Source organism: Carassius carassius, chromosome 36 (genome assembly GCF_963082965.1).
Source record: "Carassius carassius chromosome 36, fCarCar2.1, whole genome shotgun sequence".
NCBI classification, from domain to species: Eukaryota; Metazoa; Chordata; class Actinopteri; order Cypriniformes; family Cyprinidae; genus Carassius; species Carassius carassius.
Window position 1 is genome coordinate 852,842 of NC_081790.1, and position 21,075 is coordinate 873,916.

General features: G+C 36.8%; 1 long non-coding RNA gene across 2 annotated transcripts; it reads right to left on the reverse strand.

Moving 5' to 3' along the window:
* Nucleotides 1-965: 965 nt before the first annotated feature.
* LOC132116607 (uncharacterized) lies at nt 966-5,239 on the reverse strand. Of its 2 annotated transcripts, XR_009425652.1 has the most exons (4): nt 5,185-5,239; nt 2,751-2,940; nt 2,045-2,076; nt 966-1,960 (listed from the first exon to the last, which is right to left on the reverse strand). It is a non-coding gene; the product is annotated as an uncharacterized LOC132116607 (long non-coding RNA). The 2 variants fall into 2 exon arrangements; XR_009425651.1 differs by lacking the exon at nt 5,185-5,239 and having other exon boundaries at nt 2,751-3,054.
* Between the last annotated feature and the right edge of the window lie 15,836 nt (nt 5,240-21,075).

The following is a 21,075-nucleotide window of genomic DNA, read 5'->3' on the forward strand; positions in this document are numbered from 1 at the left end:
GCCCAGAGAAAGAAGTTTGATCTAGTTGATCTCTCCAAGTTTTTTTTTTTTTTAAGTTTTTTTTTATTGATTTTAATGTTTGTAATACAAAGCAGGTGAAAGGAAATACTGCAGAGCCCTGAAACAGTTGCTCCTGGGCTGTAGGGCACAGTTAAGAGCTGACTTTGTGATTACGTGCAATCAGTCTGAATAAAATCATCAACTTGGTGACTTTGCAGAATAAACGCAACATAATCCTGATCCTAAACTTAACCTTAACCTTAAAGAGAACCTTACATTTTAAACCCTTTCATCATATACTCACCCTCAAGTTTGTCTAAACCTGTATGAAAGTTTTTTTGTTGTTGTTTTTTTATTTTTATTATTAGGATTAGGGTTAGGGTATTAAGATATTAATATATTCTGAAGAATATTGGCAACCAGACAGTTGACAGCAGCCATTGTCTTCCATAGTAGGAAAAAAAATATGCAAGGCAAATGCAAGACAGTAACTCATTGGCTGAATATACAGCATGAACCAATCAGCTTCTGCCGAGTCATTTAACTCTCTGAATATCATCAGTTACATTAATAATACATCACCCTGCTCCATATGTTTCAGGACTAAAATATGCATCTATATCTATATATACTCTATAGAGAGAGAGAGGGTGATGTACATGCACAACATAAGCTCTTTGTATTTTTTCTTTTTTTTTTATTGTGGTCTTTAAAAACAATGTCTGTGGACTGTAATGTGTTCATTTGAGGAAGATGTTCATATATTTGTAGTTTTGATACAATTTCAGGTCCAATTGTTAATGATCTCTGTGCTCATCATTTTCTGGGTAGAACTGCATTGTGTTAGATGTTTTATTCTAATATATGGATGATTAACTGCTGAAATCACATTGAATGCTAATGTTAAATAAATCATAAACAACGATCATGACAAATTTAGATTTAACTTTTTTACATATTATTTATATATTACAATATTAAACAAACTGTCAAAATGACCATTAAAGAGATGGAAACTCAATTTGTGCTGTTTGTGTCATAGAGAGCACACTTTCACTTTTAGCAATCACAGACCTTTCAAATTAATCTTTAAGTCATATATTATTTATTTTATTATTTTTCATTTTACAGGTCATTTTATGTTTTGCTTTGAAGCCAGATTCAGACGTGAGGACTAATGAATCTCAAGCTCAGACTGACGTCTCATCAGCGTTGGGTTCTGTGTGTGTTTGTGGCGTCTGAACATCTCTGAGATTTTCTCTGCAGACCAAAACACACAGAATAGGATCTGAAATCACTCTCAAAATCCTCAAACAGAAAGATATTATGAACCAAGACGGGCTGACATATGGATATAAATGAAATAAATCCACCCAGATGATCAACATGAAAGGTAAGTACATCATAACAAATGTAAGAATAGCAACAGTGAGCACTGAACTGTTTTTTCTGACAGGAGTGGAAGAGGCTTTACAGCTGATTGTAGATGATACAGCCAATAAGATCAGAGGAACAACACTTGTGCTGAGACTGAATAATGACATGTTTGTAGTTTGTGAATGCGGGAAAAGAAATAATGCACTCACTATAGGAAAAAAAAGCACAAGGATGGAGATTAAGATGTAACAGGGCAGTGAGAAAACACGAGCAGAACAAAGCGGATATTTCAGAGTCAAAATCCCCTCCAGAGCCACCAGCTGATGCAGATGAAAACCACACCAATGTAATCCCAACCAAAACTGGAAAAGCGCATCGATATAGTATCTGTATTCTGTCAGTATGTTTGTCATTATATATAGATAAAGAGGCAATTGTATCAGGTCATTGAGGAGGAGGAGGAGGATGAAGACTGAGATTCGGCCTCTGATCTTTCTGTGAAGGTGCAGAAGACGAAAAGCCCAAACCAGAGCTGGCAGACCGACACAAACACTAGCGATGAGGAAGATAATCCTTCTGATTTCTGAAACATTATACTGAGTTTCAATAGGGACATTATAATAATCAGTAATATTGTAATAATAATGAAAATAATATCTGTATTCACCCATCAAGGTCTGATTTTCACTGTTCATGTTGCTGAAAGAAAAAAAAAAGTTTTATATTGGGTGAATGAGTCAGATATTGAGTGATAGTGAATAATTCAAAACATAGATGTTTCATACATTTACAGCATCTTTAATGGAAATGACTTGCTCAAAATGATCATAGTTAAATCAGAGCTCAGTGAAAATATGTTTTTTTTTTTTTAAGATTAGATTCGATTAAATCTTTTAAAGAAATGTTGATAACTAGGAAACACATAATAAGAATTTAAATAGAAAAATAGTAAACATCAGTGGTCATCTGTTTCTCTGTGTTTTTCGAGTCAGGTTGAGTCTGAGAATGCAGCGTACTTGGTGTGCTCAGACTAATGCTAGTCAGCTAATCGTGTTCAGTTATACTCTAATAAAACAGTTATTTCTAACATTAATCTATGTTGAGTTAACCAACTATTTTAACTGTTTTCCATCATTCTGAGAGATATAAAATAAGTCATGTTGTGTTTCACTGCTTTGAATTATTCTCACAGTAAAGAATGTAATTCCAGTGGAATAGTTCATGAGATATTTTTCTTTAAACCAGTTTCTATTTTTATTTTCATTTATTTTGATAGCGAAAAAAAAAAACTGAAGTCAAGAACCTAGAAACAAGTTCTTGTAATATTACTTTCACATTAAAATCTGCATTAAATCACACAGATGAGAGCTTACCTGAATGAAACTGAAATGTGTTACAGTCGCTGTCTTCAGTTCAGATCACTGTGGTTCAGTTTGTCTTCGTCTCTCACAAGCTAATGATGTTTCCTCATCAGTCAGCAGTTGGTCGATGGTTAGTGGTTAAAGCTCAAAGTGTCTCTGTTCTCATCTCACAGCCCACACTGTTGTTCCAGTATAAGTTTTCCTTGTGAAAAATAAGGACATTACTTGTATTGAATGTGCACTTGTAGTGTAGGCCCTAGTTTAAATCATATAGTATATAAAATGTGTACAGGGTACTCGCACATAATATAATATTATTAAAATACTTGAGTGTACCTAAAGAGAGGCACTTCCATGACTGTTTCTTAACACTCTTAAAAAGTGCACTTTTACAAATGTCAAATTATGTTTTAAAGAATATTTTAAATAATAATGTTTTAATCATTTTGAATCTGAGAATTCAAGAACCAATCATGTTTAATATTTGGGACTGATGCCAGTGATTGTATATGTGTTAACTGTGAAATAGCATTCATTTATTTTGTATTTATTTTATCTCATTTACATCTTTTTTTTATTTTTATTTATTTTTTATTAAAAAAGGTAAATGGTTTCACTATTTGTTTTTTTCTGCAGCCAAAGAAAGAAAAAGAAATAAATAATGTCAGGGATTTCTCTCATTTTAAAGATTATTTTATTTTAATCTGCAGTCTAATAAAAATGTAAAAAATGTAATTAACCTATTGGCCTATATAGAATACAGTCTATTTATATTTTTCTAATCTTTTTCTTTAAATTCATTATAAAGAACAATTAACTTCATATATATTCTTCACAACGAATCATCATAACAGATATACTATCAAATATATATTCTTTAAAATGAATTTTTCCATCATTCTGAGAGATATAAAATAAGTTATGTTGTGTTTCACTGCTTTGAATTATTTTCACAGTAAAGAATGTAATTCCAGTGGAATAGTTCATGAGATATTTTTCTTTAAACCAGTTTCTATTTTTATTTTCACATTTTGATAGCGAAAAAAAGAAAAAAAAGTCAAGAACCTAAAATAAGTTCTTGTAATACTACTTTCACATTAAAATCTGCATTAAATCAGACAGATGAGAGCTTACCTGAATGAAACTGAAATGTGTTACAGTCGCTGTCTTCAGTTCAGATATACTATCAAATATCTATTCTCTAAAATGAATTTTCCATTTAAAAAAAATCTAATATGACATCTGTAAATAAAATTATTTTGTATTAATCAGTTCAACTGCCTCTGAATGTCTGTTCTGTAGCTCCATGTAGTTTATGTGCAGCCAGCAAGAGCATTATTACAGGACAGACGGACATTTTTACCAGAACTGCAGAACACACGAGTCACTTCTGCTCCACTGGTACATACAACATATAATAATAATGATGATAATAATAATAATAATAATAATAATGTGGGTTAGTGACTTGATTATGAAATACAGTTTAAATAAACTGTGTCCTGTTGTTTATTTGCTGCTAAATAAATTATTTGTGAAATAAAGACTGATTGAATAAAAAACAATTAATGCTAATATGGCTATAATAATAATAATAATAATAATAATAATAATAATTATTATTATTGTTATTATTATTATTATTATTATTATTATTATTATTATTATTATTATTATTATTATTATTATTATTATCTTGCCATTTAGCTTCATTTGTTATTAGGTAAGATGTATGATGTTGTTGTTTTATTATTTATATTACTTATTTATTCTAGAAATTACAGGAAATGTTCAGTTACAAAAATCCTTTTGAATGCAGATCCACATTGTAAGATGATAATAAAATAAATCAATTAAAAACAAATAAGCATTGCTTTATGTTACAATTGTGCTTTATAATTAAAAGGCCTGAGACTCGAACCCACAAACTTAGGGTTAGGAGTCAAACTCTCTAACCATTAGTCCATGACTTCACCACACATGTCTCCACATTGCCAACATTAAAGCATATTGTATATAAAATATATATAAAAACATATAATATAATGTGTGACATCGGTCACATCACCAGGGCCCGCATTAACAGGAGACACGCGCTGAATATCTCTGTAGTAAACTCATCCCAGAACAAAACTCCAGAGCCAGTTATGTTCAGAGAATGGGTTGCTATGGCTACATATCCTGAAAGTTATTTCAGTTTTTGGAGCCAAAAGTTGAATTATCTGTTTACTTATAAACTAACCCAGGCATGTCACATAACCTGATTTCTGGAATTCTGAGTTCACTTAATAATACATTTAACATAAATAGAGCTTTGCAAGAGACTTGTGCATATTCAAACTCCAGATACTATGTAATTAAGTAAATATAATTAAACTAAATTGTTTGGATAGATGGTTGTTCACACACATCTTTTATCTTATAGATCTTAATCAGATTTCTTTACCTGTGAGAATGATCAGTCCAAACAGACACATGTGACACTTATCTGTCAGTCTTTCTCTCATTCTGTATTTATAGCTCTTCATTTAACATCATCAGCTCATCCTGTGGGTGTTAACTTCCTCAAATCTCACCAACTGACCAACTAGCTGCATTTTAGAGCTTTAGAAAAGTGTGAGAAGTCAGTTTCCTTTTTCTTTAAGTGGGTTTACTTTCAAATTGCTATAGTTGATACAAAACATTTACAAAATTTAGTTTCAATGGTACAATAAATAAGTTGTTTAGTTTAAGTTAGATCCAACAATGCTAAAAGGTTCAAATTAGTTGATTCAGGTTTGTTTATTAGAGTTGAAACTAAACTCTGCAGTATCAGTGTCACGGTTCATGAATTCACTGGTTTCTTCGTGTCCCGTGTATTTGTTGTTCTGTGTGTGAGTGGGCGTGACCGCTCGTTACTACTGATCAGCATGCCAGCAGATCTCATTCACCGCACCAGCTGCTGCCAATTCACTCACCTACAAAAACTCATCGCACTCTCCTCTCTTTGTCAGATCGTTGTTTTGGTGTCCACAGTGTTTGTCGTGTGCTGTTCCAGTCCTGTTCCGGTTCCGGTTCCGGTTCCTAGTTCCTGTTCGCTGTCCTTGTGATTCTTGTCATCTCGTCTGGATGTTCACCGTCACCTGTCTTCACCAGCACGCTGACCATCTAGTCCGTGCTCCACCAGCCCACCCGAGCTCCAGTACTTCTCTGTGACTTATTCTACTCAAAATAAAGAGTTCACTTGCATTTTTGCTTCCGGCTCTTGTATCATGACAGAACGATCTGACCAGACGATGGAAGCAGCAAGCGGATCCTCTTCTCCTCTGGAGGAATTTATCAGGGCCAGCATTTCACGGATGGATGCCCAGGAGAGGAACATGACTGAGTCGGGTCGGGCCATTCAAGCTCTTGTGGTGCAGGTGTCCGAGCTCAACCAGCAATTGCAACATCTACAAGCTTCCACTGTGCCACCCACACCGGCCGCTCCTCCCGGACCATCACAGAGCACTTTCCAGTCAGAGCCCTGCCTACTGGTCCCCGAGGTATACAACGGTGAGCCTAACTATAGCAGAACATTCCTAACACGCTGTTCGATGCATTTCTCTTTGCAGCCCAGGACTTTTGCCACTGAACAAAGCAAAGTGGCATTCATACTTACACTACTGACTGGGAGGGCAGCGCTATGGGGGACGGCGGTGTGGGAGAACCAAGATCCATGCTGTGCCTCGTTCCAGACACTCGCCACCGAAACGAAGAGGGTGTTTGACCGCGCGGTCGCGGGAAGAGAAGCGGTTACGGATCCTTGCAGACCTCAAACAAGGTGGAAGATCTGTATCGGATTATGCTATCGAGTTCCGGACTCTGGCGGCAGAGTGTCAGTGGAACGATGAGGCGCAGTGGGACATGTTCCTGCATGGGTTGGCTGACCGCATCCTGAGAGAGATCTACGCTCTGGACTTACCTACCACACTCAATGGGTTGATTGAACTAGCACTTCGTGTGGATTCCCGACTCTCTCGAGTCGAACGGCTTTGATTACCCACTCGATTCTCGGGAGCAGCTGAGAGTACGCGATCCAGCGGCGGGGATGCGGTCAGCCCCGTCTATGATCACGAGCCCATGCAGGTCGGGCGAGCTCGGCTTTCCCAGGAGGAAAAGGAGAGGCGGAGATCACAGGGCCTTTGCCTTTACTGCGGCACGGCAGGATATTTCGATTACAACTGCCCGGTAAAAGGGCAAGCCCGGCAGTAAATCTGAGGCTACTGTCGGGTGGGATCTCCGCTGAGAAGACCTCATCAACATCTATGCTCCTCCCGGTAAGACTAAGATGGTCAGCCAACACTCACAGCTGTCAAGCACTCTTGGACTCCTGGGCAGAATGTAACTTCATGGACTACACATTTGCACTCAAAATTCAGATTCCCCTGTTACCTCTCACCCGCACCATTTCTGTTCACGCCCTTAACGGCCAAGCCCTACCTGACATTTCATTCACCACTGGACCCGTTTCACTCATCGTATCTGGCAACCACACTGAGACTACCTCCTTCTACATTCTGGACTCCCCCTCGCACCCATTATTTTTATACACCCTTGGCTCATCAGACACAACCCTAAAATTGACTGGCAGCAGAGATCAGTGTTGGAGTGGAGTAGTAAATGTCATGAGTCCTGTCTTGTGTCTGCCTGTTCTTCTGTTTCTGCGTTTCAGGAGAAAGCAGTGGATTTGTCAAACGTGCCCACGGAGTATCAGGACCTGAGGGAAGTGTTCAGTAAGTCTCGAGCTGCTTCTCTCCCTCCGCATCGTCCCTATGACTGTGCCATAGAGTTACTGCCAGGTACGTCTCCGCCTAAGGGCAAGTTAAATTAACTTTCTGCTCCAGAAAGAGAGGTTATGGAGAAATATATTTCTGATTCTCTAGCAACGGGGTTCATTCGCCCTTCCTCTTCTCCAGCGGGGGCGGGGTTATTTTTTGTGGGGAAGAAGGACGGATCTCTGTGACCTTGTATTGACTACCGGGGGTTGAACAGCATCACGGTAAAGAATACTTATCCTTTGCCGCTGATGTCTTCAGCCTTCGAGAGGTTGCAGAGAGCGTCAATCTTCAGTTCGTGGTGGAGGTCGATGCATCAGAGGTGGGGGTAGGTGCAGTGCTATCCCAACGTTCTCCTGCAGATGACAGGATGCATCCGTGCGCATTTCTGTCTCACTGTTTGTCCCCTGCCGAATATAATTATGATATTGGTAACAGAGAGTTGTTGGCAGTCAAGTTAGCATTGGAGGAATGGCGTCACTGGTTAGAAGGGTCGGGGGTACCTTTTATCATTTGGAAAGATTGAACTCCAGGTAGGCTCGGTGGGCACTTTTTTTCGGACGTTTTGACTTTACTCTCTCGTACCACCCGGGCTCCAAAAACATCAAGCCTGATTCAGTATCACGCATTTTTGACCGTTCCGATCGCACGTCTACTCCCGAGTGCATTTCAAGACAGCCTTACAAGGGGTAACGCCCCCGGTCGACCGAACCGTTTATTTGTGCCAGAGGGATTACGGTCCGACGTTATTCAGTGGGGGCATTGTTACAATGTAGCTTGCCATCCAGGAGTCAGTCGCACGACATCTTTAGTCAAGCAACGATTTTGGTGGCCATGTATGGCTCGCAACATTCACAATTTTGTTTTGGCTTGCTCAGTTTGTGCCACTGTTAAGACTTCCAATCGACCCCCAGATGGCCTCCTTCAGCCGCTGCCAATCCCTTCGAGACCCTGGTCCCACATCGCACTAGATTTTGTCACCGCCCTCCCACCCTCTCAGGGTAACACGGTAGTTTTGACCGTGGTGGACCGGTTCTCGAAGGCAGCCCATTTCATTCCCTTGCCCAAATCACCCTCAGCCAAGGAGACAGCGTTAACAGTCGTTAACCACGTCTTTCGGTTACATGGCCCCCCGACGGACGTGGTTTCCGACAGAGGACCTCAATTTGTGTCAAAATTTTGGCAAGAGTTTTGTAGATTACTGGGCGCAACTGTTAGTCTGTCCTCGGGGTTTCATCCCCAGAGCAACGGGCAAACTGAGAGAGCCAACCAGGATTTAGAGAGAACGTTGCGATGTTTGGTTTCCAAGAATCCTTCCTCTTGGAGTCAACAACTGTCAATGGTGGAGTACGCCCACAATTCATTACCAGTATCATCCACGGGCCTATCTCTATTTGAGTGTAGTCTAGGTTACCAGCCACCAATTTTTCCTAGTCTGGAATCTGAAGTCCGCCTCAAACTCCCTCCAGCGTACAGGAGGATTCATTCCGCCTTCCATGTTTCCAAAATAAAGCCTGTGTTTAACTCCCATATTAATCCGCCTGTCTCTAATCTCTCTTTGTCAGATCGTTGTTTTGGTGTCCACAGTGTTCGTCATCTTGTCTGGATGTTCACCGTCACCTGTCTTCACCAGCACGCTGAACATCTAGTCCCTGCACCACCAGCCCACCCGAGCTCCAGTACTTCTCTGTGACTTATTCTACTCAAAATAAAGATTTCACTTGCATTTTTGCTTCCGCCTCTTGTATCATGACAATCAGGAATGATGAACCTGATGTAAAGTGTGATTCTGTTTGCATGTACCTTTTTATTTTCTTCTTTTTTTTGAGTAGTGGTTATCCCAACAGTGATCACTTTGAATATGAAACATCCATTTCTTGGAGTCTTAATTAATGAGCTAATGTATTTAGTAAGAGTGGTAACATACATCTTTGAATGCATCTCCTTCAGTCATTTTGCAATGACTGGAGTCTTTAGCCAGGAGGTTGTGTCATCAGAAGGTTACCAAGTGTTTCAGCCCTTAACCATAACACTCTTCTGTTGGTGGATCAGCAGTGGCTGTTCACTTCCTCCTGGCAGCCCGCTTAACTCCTCACTCCTGCTCTAAATCCATCAAGAGTCTCTCTCTGCTGCCACCCCCAGTCTTCACACTGCCTTCTTTCTCTCAGTCCCTCTCCGACCAAAGTCTGTCATCAGCTTCCAGGCTGACTGGGCTGGGAAGCCCCTGCATCCCACCTCAACTGGGTACAACCATGTCTGACACTTCTACCTCAAATTCTGAAAAACCAGAGCTGATAAAATCATCAAGGACTCCATCCACCCCATTAACCATCTTTTAACTTTGCTGCCATCCGGTAAGAGCTTCCGTAGCCTGATGGTAGTTTCTTCCTCGAGGAAATCAGGCTCCTAAATTCAAAACCAGCCTCTTAACATCTGCATGTCTCCACTTAATATTCACTTAATCAGTGAGATCCCACATAGCAAATGTCTTCTGGCCCAGGTCATGGCCACACAATGACTTTTCCCTCGGCCCAAGTACCACAAAAAAATGGCCCTGGAGTGGCCCAGACCTGGATTAAAGACTCGGGCCACACATGAGCCATAACCGGCCCGAATCTCAGCCAGTTAATCAGCCTTAGCTGGCCCTGAACTGGTTTTATTATTGGTGCCATTGTTATTTTAGCCTTAAGTAAACCAGAATCCCCAAATCTGAGCCACAGTTGAGCCTTATATAGCCCAGACCCAATTTTAATAACATGGACAGTATACCGTACATACATTTTTAATGGAGGGACAGAAAGCTCTCGGACTAAATCTAAAATATCTTAAACTGTGTTCTGAAGATGAACGGAGGTCTCACGGGTTTGAAATGACATGAGGGTGAGTCATTAATGACATAATTTTGTGTGAAACCTGAAGGGGTGCTTCACAGACCTCTCACGGCGAGGGTGGAGTTCCAGACCGTATGATCTAAGTCAATGGGGTACATTATTTCAAAGCTAACATTAATGTAATGTTTAAGTAATCAGTACCCCCACTACATCATGATGTCCGCTGTTTCTTAACTCAACAAAATGATAATATATATTACCTAAAATATTTATATTTTTATATAATATTATATGATAAATAATTATTTATATCATATTATATCATATCATATATATGATTATATTATATTAGATGCGTTATGCATTAATCACTTTAGATTCTTTAAAGTTCTTATTTTTAGCATGATCTCTCTCTCTCTCTCACACACACACACACACACACACACACACACAATGAAACATGATGGCAAAGTCTTTCTGTATGTTTTAAAAATAAAACAAAAAATATTTATTTTGCTTTAAATGTATGCTGAGGAGCTTTGTTTGTCACAGAATAGACTCTGAAGTTTAGATGAAGTTGATTTATCTTTTAGAAGAAAGACCCTCGATCGTATTCAGTCATTAAAGATGGTTCAGGACGGATGGGTTTGTGGACCCACGCATCCTAGAGATGTAATTTGAGAACTGTGCTTTGCTACGGTCATAAACCTTACACATATCTACGGTACTTTCAGACACAGAGCAGGAAAGACATTTTGCAGGGCCTCTGTTTAGCTGTTCCAAAATACCTCCATTTAAAAGCAAAAATAAAGTATTAAAATGACCACCTGTACATCTAACGGCTGTAGTTCTATTTTATATATTTTATATTAAAAGTATCCTTACTACCCATATTATATTCTTTAATTAAAACAATATATTTAACTGACAGTATTCCCCCAACATGTGTTTTCCATCAGTTGTTTGGCCTTCAGCCTTTTTACGTAGTGCTTTTCATTTACTGTAAGATTGCTTTACACTAGTGTAATGAAAGTTAACTTTTCTTAAAGTTTACAGTTGTATTTTACTGTATCCGCATCCTTCTATTTATGTCGTATACTGTAAGAATCACTGACTACCAAAAGGATTCCTATTTCCCAAAAGGAGGTCTTTGTATCAGTGTTTTGCAGCCAAAGTTTGAGTCTGACAAAAGAGAACATGTTTTTGACTAAACTGTTTGATTTTGACCTGGAAGTTTGAAGTTTGCACAAGCTGGTTTGTAGTTTTGAGGTTGTGTTTATAAATGTGAGAAAATGCTGAATTGTTTCATGAATTGTGGGTTAGCAATCGATACAAACTGTAATGCATTTTTAATGCCACAGAACATTGTAAAACTCACACGCACAACAAAAAGCATACAACACCGCACATTAGATACTCAGCACTTCACAGCACTCAAACACACACGCAAACAACCCCTCAAACATCGTGTAATATATACCACACACACATACAACACTGCAAATATAAAAAAAGCATGTTGATGCTTACTGTTCAGTATTTTTACTGTATCTGTATTGTCATTTTTAAAATAGTTTTTTCAAATGTTTAAAAGATTTTAAGTTGCATTTGTAAAAAAATATATATATATATATTTATTTTATTTAATATACACCAGTTGTCGGTCATTACTTCCAGTCATTGTTATATATAACTAATTTAAGTATTGAGCAGTACCTACAAAAACTTAAAATTATCAATCTAAATGAGTTAAAATTTTATAATGGGGTTAGCAACACTTTTATTGTAGAAATAACTTAAATGTATTAGTTTTAGTTACATTTATAAATAAATGTATTAGTAAAATCTACTTAAAATATTGTGTTACATCGACTAATACATTTGTTCATTGGGATACGCATATGTTATGATTGTCAACTAAAGATTTTAAGGTAACACTGCTAAAATTGCATGTTACATTTACTTAAGGAAACTGATGCAAAAATGATGCACTATATTTTTAAGTAAATACCATATTGTTTTTTTTTCAGTGCAGTTTAACACTTTCAACTGAAACACATCTCATCATTGCGCTCAAAATTAGAAATTCAGGTTTGAGGTTGTTTTCACAAACTTCAACACTATATAAAATAATGAATCACTAAGAAAATCAGCATATGAATGTGGAAATTCCCGATCGTGACCATTTGGGTATATTCTTATAAAAGTTGCGTGTTTTTTTTTTTTTCTTACGGCACTAGATTTAGACCCGTTGTTCAGATAGCTGATGACGATGTTCACATTTTACTCGTCGTATTCGTTTCATTCAACATTCCCGCTTGACATCAAAGCATAGGTCTATGTGTACACCCCATCGGATATAAGTATTAGCATCTATCGAGTGGTACATTTTTCTGTTTGTACACTTTTGACGAATTTGATAGACGGACTATGTCATCTTGTTGTAACGTGATCGCGATTAAGAACCATAACACTACACTACATTCACCTGAAAAGGTTATAGATATAGTCTTTTATACAGGAACGATGTCTAGCCATCAGAAATAGGTATCAGTATGCCGAAATCCACTCTTCTAAACTATTGTGAAAGTTTTAATGCAACTTTGTAAATAGCTTTTTTCTGCTACTGTATACATTATTGTTTGGTTGTCTTTGTACAGTCTTTAAACATGCAATGTGTGTTTAGATGAATTAATGATGGGCGACGAGACACTAGGCTTCAACATGAAAAGTGAGTCTCTGTTACAACTATTACGTATAAAATGACACATTACAAGTCATGAATGTCATGGATGTGGTATTTTCATTGTATGCATCTCTAAACAGTACTTCAATAAATAAACCGCTGTTGATAAGTTGTTCATTTAAGTGAGAGGTGGGATGATTTTGACTGTTTTAGTCATTCATTGTGCTTAAGGTCTGATCCAGAAACTGCACTACAACTGTAACTGCGCTTTGTCATGTCTACATAACCTGCTCTTCTTTAAGAAAACATGAGATGAGTGTGTATTATTGCAATCGTTATATTGTAATGATTTATTTCGTGTATTATTATGTTTGTAGCTATATTCTGTTGCATTTGTATGAAGCCATGGATTATGATTTTTTGTCTTCTTGTTTTCTCGTTATCTTAATTTTTCCGTGATCTCAAAATAAATATTTGACATTTTGTTCTTTAACAACTAAATCAGCAGATGTTTGTGATTATTTCCTATAATAACACATTGTCTGATGAATCATCATCCTGAACATGCTGAACTTTTATTAAAATGATAAAATGTAAAAGTAAATCCACATTGTTCTTGTTATCTTACTCTGTCAGCTGTAGTATGATATTGATTTTATTAATACAAATATGAATCTCTAAGAAATATGTCCAGCTCTAAATTAAAGAAGGTTTTCATTTCTATTAATAAAATATATTTTTACATTTTGATATTATTGTCGTGGTATTTACATTTTACCCTCATCGTCAGACTGATTAAAATGAACATAATTCCTGTAATTTACATTTCTAGATTTAGTTGTAGATGTTGATGTGATTCTCACTTTTGCTGTTGTTTATCCACTGAATAATAAAGTACTTCATGAAACAAACAAACATTTGAAGGATAAACCTTTTTTTTCTTCTTTTATTTTATTTATTAAGTGTTAACCAGTTTTATTCCCTGGAGTAGTACAGATTTATTGCAGTACATTTATAATAAATACAATTGTATTCTAGTTCATATTTCTTGCAATGCAGTCATTAATTCATTAGTAGAGACTCCACAACTTTAAAAGCATGTGTCAGACTTTAAGGAGACATTGAAAGTGACAGTATATGGGTTTGATAATCACTGCATTAAAGCTTTACATGTTTTCACTGAGAATCAAATCTATGACACGTGTATTGCTGCACAAAGCAGTTTGTAGGAGCGAATAAGCTGTTTTTGTACTTTAAAGCTGTACTGCTGACGCAATGTTTTCTGACTGTAGCCTGGTGCGCCGTCACCAGACCAAAAGTGTGTGTGTGTGTGTGCGCCGTGGCTGTCTGTGCGCGTTTGCGCATTTTGATGGAGTGACTAAGCTGCCGCGCCGCCTCCTTCTCTGTGTCCCGCACAAAACATTTGTTTGTTGTATAAGTCATAAGATAGATGTGTCCATTAATTTGATTATTATATTCGATTGTGCATTAGCCTCACATGACTGACTTTGCTGAATGCAGGCAGCGATCTGATGATGCCTGATATGAACTTGGGTTGCTAAATTAACTGAATGAATATATGAACATATATTCCACACATTGATAGGTCACAGCCTACCCATGACAAGATTTCACCGCACGTTACTGCTCGGCACTTAGTCAGTCTTTTTTATTACTGCAGGGTTTCTTGTAAATCACATGACTTCTCGGAAATCAGCCTGTAGAGCGGCTGCTGTGCGCATGCGCATGAAAGACTATATAAGTCCTATATACGAAAGGTTTCTTTAGATTGTCTTATATGATACGACAATCTAAGGAACCTTTCGTATTCATTAACCATGAAAACGAAAAGTAAACACATTGAGGGGTAAGAGATGAAGACACAAAGCAGTGAAAACACGAAAACTGTGCAACTCGTCAGATGGAGGAGCTGCAATGATATAAGACCAAATTGTAAGTAAACAAATATTACTTTTAGATGCATAATGTACAACATTCCTTCAGTTTATTAACTTTAAATCACATTATTTTCTACTCTGAGTCATTCAGATGCAGCCTTTGATATGGGTTGCAGCTGTAGTTAGCAACAATTTGTTCAAATTCTGACAATAAATCTTGTTACTTTCATTTTCAAAATAATTGGTGGACTGAAGTGCATTCCTTAAGTATTCTTGTACAAATGTGAAGTACTAAGTTTTATTTATTTATTTATTCATTTATTTATTTCCTCAAAGCAGAGCAGCACTACAAAAATATGGTATTTTAAAACATGATGTATTGTTGTAGCCCTTACCAAAAAGTAGTATACTTCAAGTTTATTTTACTAAATATACTTAAGTAAAATTCAAGTATATTTTAAGTATACTTTATGTACCAAGTATACAAATATCAGTGTTCTAGTAGTATACTTGTAAGTGTACTGTTTCAATACTCCTTGGGACTAAATTGACACACTTTCTAGTATATAAAATGTACTTTTAAGTATCCTTTAAGTATAACAGTAGCAAACTTTGAGTACACAACTAACCTATGTTTGTAGTTTGTACTGCAATCATAATAAAAGTGAACTTATATGTATACTGATAGTTTACTAATTAAATACTTTGTACACTTTGGAGTCTCAGTAAGTTATTAGTTTAGTAGTTTTATATTGCAAGTATACTCATAGGTTTTCTTTAAGTGAACTTTACATCATACTTTAAGTATAATACTATGTCCCCATTTTTAATTTTTAATTTGCATATATTTTGTTATATAAAAATCTGAACATACACAACATGTAAAAAGAAAGAACAGAGTATCTGCTTGTAAACAAAAACATTTTATTCTAGCTTCATGCATTCTTTTTTTAAACACTTTAATGTGTGTAAGTTTCATAAAAAAAAAAAAAAAATTAACATTTTGAACAAAAAGTTGAAAAAAAAAAAGTACAATGAATTGGATTCAGAATGATAATCAAAACATAGATGGAGTCGATCAACACCCCAAAGCTTGACTGTAATTATTACCTCTTCATCGGTCGACATTTTATTTCATATCGTTACAGTTTTGATGCCGTTTTATGTCAGATGATTGTGTTAGATTACATTTGTTAGTTTCTGTTGTTTCTTTTTCTTCTTCAATTGTGTTTTTTTTTGGAAATTCTGTACAGAAGATGTGTACTAGCACCCTCTACCGTATAACAATGAAAACACGGATTCTAGGAGCACAAGTATAGCTCAAATATATTTAGACTTTATGTAAATAAAAGTCAAGTATACACAAATGCCATTTTAACTCTCAATACCTGAAGTATATTAGAGTATGCAATATAATATTTTTACTTAAAGGATAGTTCAGCCAAAAAGGAAAATTCTGTAATCATTTACTTACCCTTGAGTTGCTCCAGGTTTGGAATTTGAATTTTTGGGTGAACTATCCCTTTAGCCAAGGTTTTAAAAATGACTAGTAGTTTTTCATCAATATGGTATTGGTAGTTAATAAAGGTAGTGTACTAAAGTATCTCTATATTTCCTGTACTAATTATGTTGTCATAGCTCTAAACAATTTATATTTTCCTTCTTTCCCTAAATCAGACCAGACCCCTGTACTGCAGGATAGAGCTGAATGTGCCAGCGCTGGACAGGTTTTAATGGTTTTGGGCTGAGCAGCGATGCCCTTACAGAGCTGCTGGATCTTCTGAGAAGTGAACGCCAACAGTGATGTTTGCCACAATACAGACCCCAGTGTTTCCCTAGTGGTCTCCAGAGTGTTTGACATGTCCCTCGCTCCACTGTCACTGCATTGTCCTCCGAGTCTCTGAAGAGGTGCTGGTCATCCACCAAGAGACTCAACTCCTGACTCCTGGGTTCAAACTGATGTTGTTTTTCTGATGTTAAACATAAGCTGCACTGTAAATAGTTGAAAATTTACTCTCAGTAGTGTACAGAACAATTTGTTTTTGAAGGTAAACATGTAAAAATGTTTTGTTAAACAATTATAAGTTGAATGAAAAAATATATATATATATTGTATATATAATATACAGAATTACTTCTCTTTTATTTACTCATGTGAATATGCAAAACAAAAATACAAAATGTACTGAAAGTACTCAGGGTCATTTACAAATAAATTGCACACACACACACACACACACACACACAAAAAAAAGAATAACGTACATAGGACACTCACTCCCTCACCTGTACCAGGACACTTGCAATCCTAAGGAAGAGCAAATAAACCATGCCTGTTAACGGCAACAGCACAATTAATTTAAGCAAATATGTGTGCATTAACTTGCTCAAGATACCAGCTCATAGTTGGCACATTAAAGCATAAGTACAGTGCAAAAAACATTTAGGTTTAAATACACCTGATTTTAAATCGGCAGCTGATCACAGTGACTTCAGAAGCAAACAAGATTTCAGCACAGGACGCCCATGAGTTCAGCATTAACACAATACATACATATTCAGAACTGTGTATGTCTTCTTTATATAAAAATCGTCCATGTCAAGTGCTTGTTGGGCTAAACCGAGGCTATACAAAATTCTGACGGGGCTAGATATAGCGCCTTCACGGTTCCTTGTAAATCAGCCTGGTTCCTCTTCAGGAACTCGAGGTGCGTCGAGAACGAATGGGGAACGCGTCTTCTTCTTCTTGCTTTTTTACGGCGGATCGCAGAAAAATATGTGCATTACCGCCACCTATCTCGAAAGGGACCATTGACACTTCCTATAGTATAACCTCTTAACCAACCTAAGTTCTCCTTATTTACCCCTTACTGTCTGTTATTTACCCGCACCGAGGCTTCATAGAGTTTCATCCGGCGCTGCTTGTTCAGCTCCTCCGTCCACTCTCAGCCCCATGACAGAAAAAAAAAAAAATCATTTAAATACGCTTATTTAGCCCAGTATTTCCCAAATATTCTACCATTAAATTTATTATACTCCTATCTGACTTTAATACATTTTTAATTGTAAACTTAACTCCTATATTATTTAATTCCTTCTTCAACTCTTTCCTTTCTACATTATATCTCCTGCAGTGCATTACTACATGCTCAACTGTTTCACTAACTTCACATGCCTCACATAAACCTGTTGGATTCTTACCTATTAAATGCAATGTACTATTCAATCTTGTATGCCCCAATCTTAATCTTGCAATCATATTCTCCTCATATCTACTCCTACCTGATATTCTTCCTTTACCAACTATTGACTGTATTTGATGCATATGTCATTATCCCAATATTGCTGCCATATTTTCAGAATATTCTTTATAATAATTGACTTAATTTCTGACCTACTAAATAAAATCTGTATATCTACTATTTCTCGTGCTATTGCCTTTTTTGCTAATGCATCAGCCTCCTCATTACCTCTCAACCCAATATGAACTGGAACCCACAAAAACTGTACCTCTAATCTAGCTTGTTTGATTGAATATAATTCTTGAATTATCTCTATTACCATATCCTGTCTTGTTTCTGATTTCATCTCCTTCAAACTTATTAGAGCTGAACTACAATCTGAACATATTACTGCCTTGGATATTTTAACTTCCCTAATCCACCTTATTGCCATAATTATTGCAAACATCTCTCCAGTAAACACCGATAAACAATCTGTTATCCTTTTATTCTTATACACTTTAACCTTTGGAATAATGAATGCTGAACCCACATGATCAGTTTTTGAATCTTTTGATGCATCTGTAAAAATGTGCATATATTCCCCATATCTTGACCCAATATAATCCCTTACATTATATACTTCTGTTTCATATGAACCTTCCTTTTGTCTTTTTTCTAATAAACTTAAATCTACTTCTGGTTGGGGCATAACCCATAATGGTACTGGAGATAAAGGAATTATTGGAGCATATCCAACCTCCTCCAATCTCATATCTCGAACTAATTTCCCCACACTCCATCCAAAACTATTACACTCTCTCTTCTCATGTTCCCAACTAGGACTCATTACTTTCCTTGTTGGATGATCTTCTCTCTGTCCTCTCAAATTTGCCCAATAAGATGCCATTAATTGCTGTCTTCTTATCTGCAAAGGCATTTCACCCATCTCTACCTGAAGAGCCGAAACTGGAGAAGTTGGATATGCTCCGCAGCAAATTCTTAGTGCTTGAGATTGAATTCTTTCTATTTTAATCAAATGATATTTATTTGCAGAACCATATACCATACAACCACAATCCATTATAGATATTATCATAGATATATATATAATTTTTAAAGCCAATCTATCTGCTCCCCATTCCTGACCTGAAATACATCTCATTACATTCACAACTCGCTTACATCTTCCGACCATTTTCTCAATATGCTCTTTCCAAGTTAATCTAGTATCAAACCAAACTCCTAGAAATCTGACTGTACTTACACGCTCTAACTCTTTTTTATATGATTTTAACTTAACATCCATATTCCTCCTCATTTTAGTAAAAACTATTACTTTTGTCTTTTTTACACTGAAAACTTAAAACCATTTTCCCCTGACCACTTTTCTACTTCATTTAGCGCATATTGCATTTTCTTTAGGTTATACTCTATATTCTTTCCTCTAAACCAGACCCCCCCCAACAAACATGAGACGTCTATACGACGTGCAGATCAAGTCTAAATTGCGTCGGTCGGTCTGGACCATATCTGGACGTCTACTCGACGTGCAAATCTGGTTCATATCTGGACGTCGAACTATGACGTCCTTTGGACGTCGATATGAGGTTCAAAATTTGACCGTTGGGCTAAGGATTTTCTTGGACCTCTGTAGAACGTGCAGAACAGGTTCAGGAAATCGACATAAGTTTTTTTTTATACATATAAACTCAAAGCAATCCTTTGATTTCTGATTTAAATATCACATGTAGCCTATACTCCTCTGAAACATTTAGGTAGGGCTGGGCGATATATCGAACGATATGATCATGCGCATCTAATCAGTAAAGCTGCTTCCGTGATCACCGCTAAAATCTCCATCACCTGCTTATAATTGGAGTGGCATTTAATAGACAGAGCCGTAGATCGCTGACAAGCCACGCCATATCGCGTTCATTATCGCAGATGAATCGCCTTCGATAATGAACGCGATATGGCGTGGCTTGTCAGCGATCTACGGCTCTGTCTATCAGAGGTGGGACTTTCAAGTCACAAGCAAGTCTTCAAGTCATATTCAAGTCCTCAAAGGGTTAAAGCTAAAGAGATAATTAAGTGACTAATTAAATGATGATTGTGCATTAGTGATGAACACCTGCTGTTAACAATCAACATCACTGAAGTAAAGAGAAACACAAGAACTACAACTGAATTTAGCCACAGCCTTCAAATGAAAAAAAAAGTAAAAGAAAAAAAACACTATGCCACCATAATTGTGGTCATTGTTTGCTTTAAGTAGTGTCTTGACCCTTTTACTAATTCAAACCAATTTGATTCAAAACAATTGCAATATTGTTTTCGCATCAAACATGTATGCATTGCTGAGTCAAACCTTGCAGTAACAGATGACCTTATGCTTTTTCTGCTTATAACTCATGATGACTGAACATCATGAAATTGTGTTTATCTTTGGATAGTAGACTGACACTCAGCTATTACTGAACTGAAAAAAAAATAAATAAATCACAATGCTTCAATGTTGAAAGACACAAAAGGAGACAATCAGTTCAGGTTTTTAGACAAACACACTTATCACACGATCCTCAACAGTGGTGACAATTTTTCATACTGCAGTGCATGACGGGAGTTTTTACTAAGGTTTTACCCAGCATTCAACATTTTGTTGATTGTCACCACTGTTGAGAGTCATATGCTGGTTCTTGATGTCTGTGTGTGTCTACAGAGTATAGTTTTTCAAATTTTGTATGCACTTACTTAAGTGATCTAACATGACAGTCAAGGGTCAAGAGCCCCACTAAAGCAAACACTGATCTCCATCATGGTTGCATCACTTTAACCAATAAAACATCAACATCTGATCCTCTGTAATTCTCAAGAACAGCAGGTGTTCATCATTAATGCACAA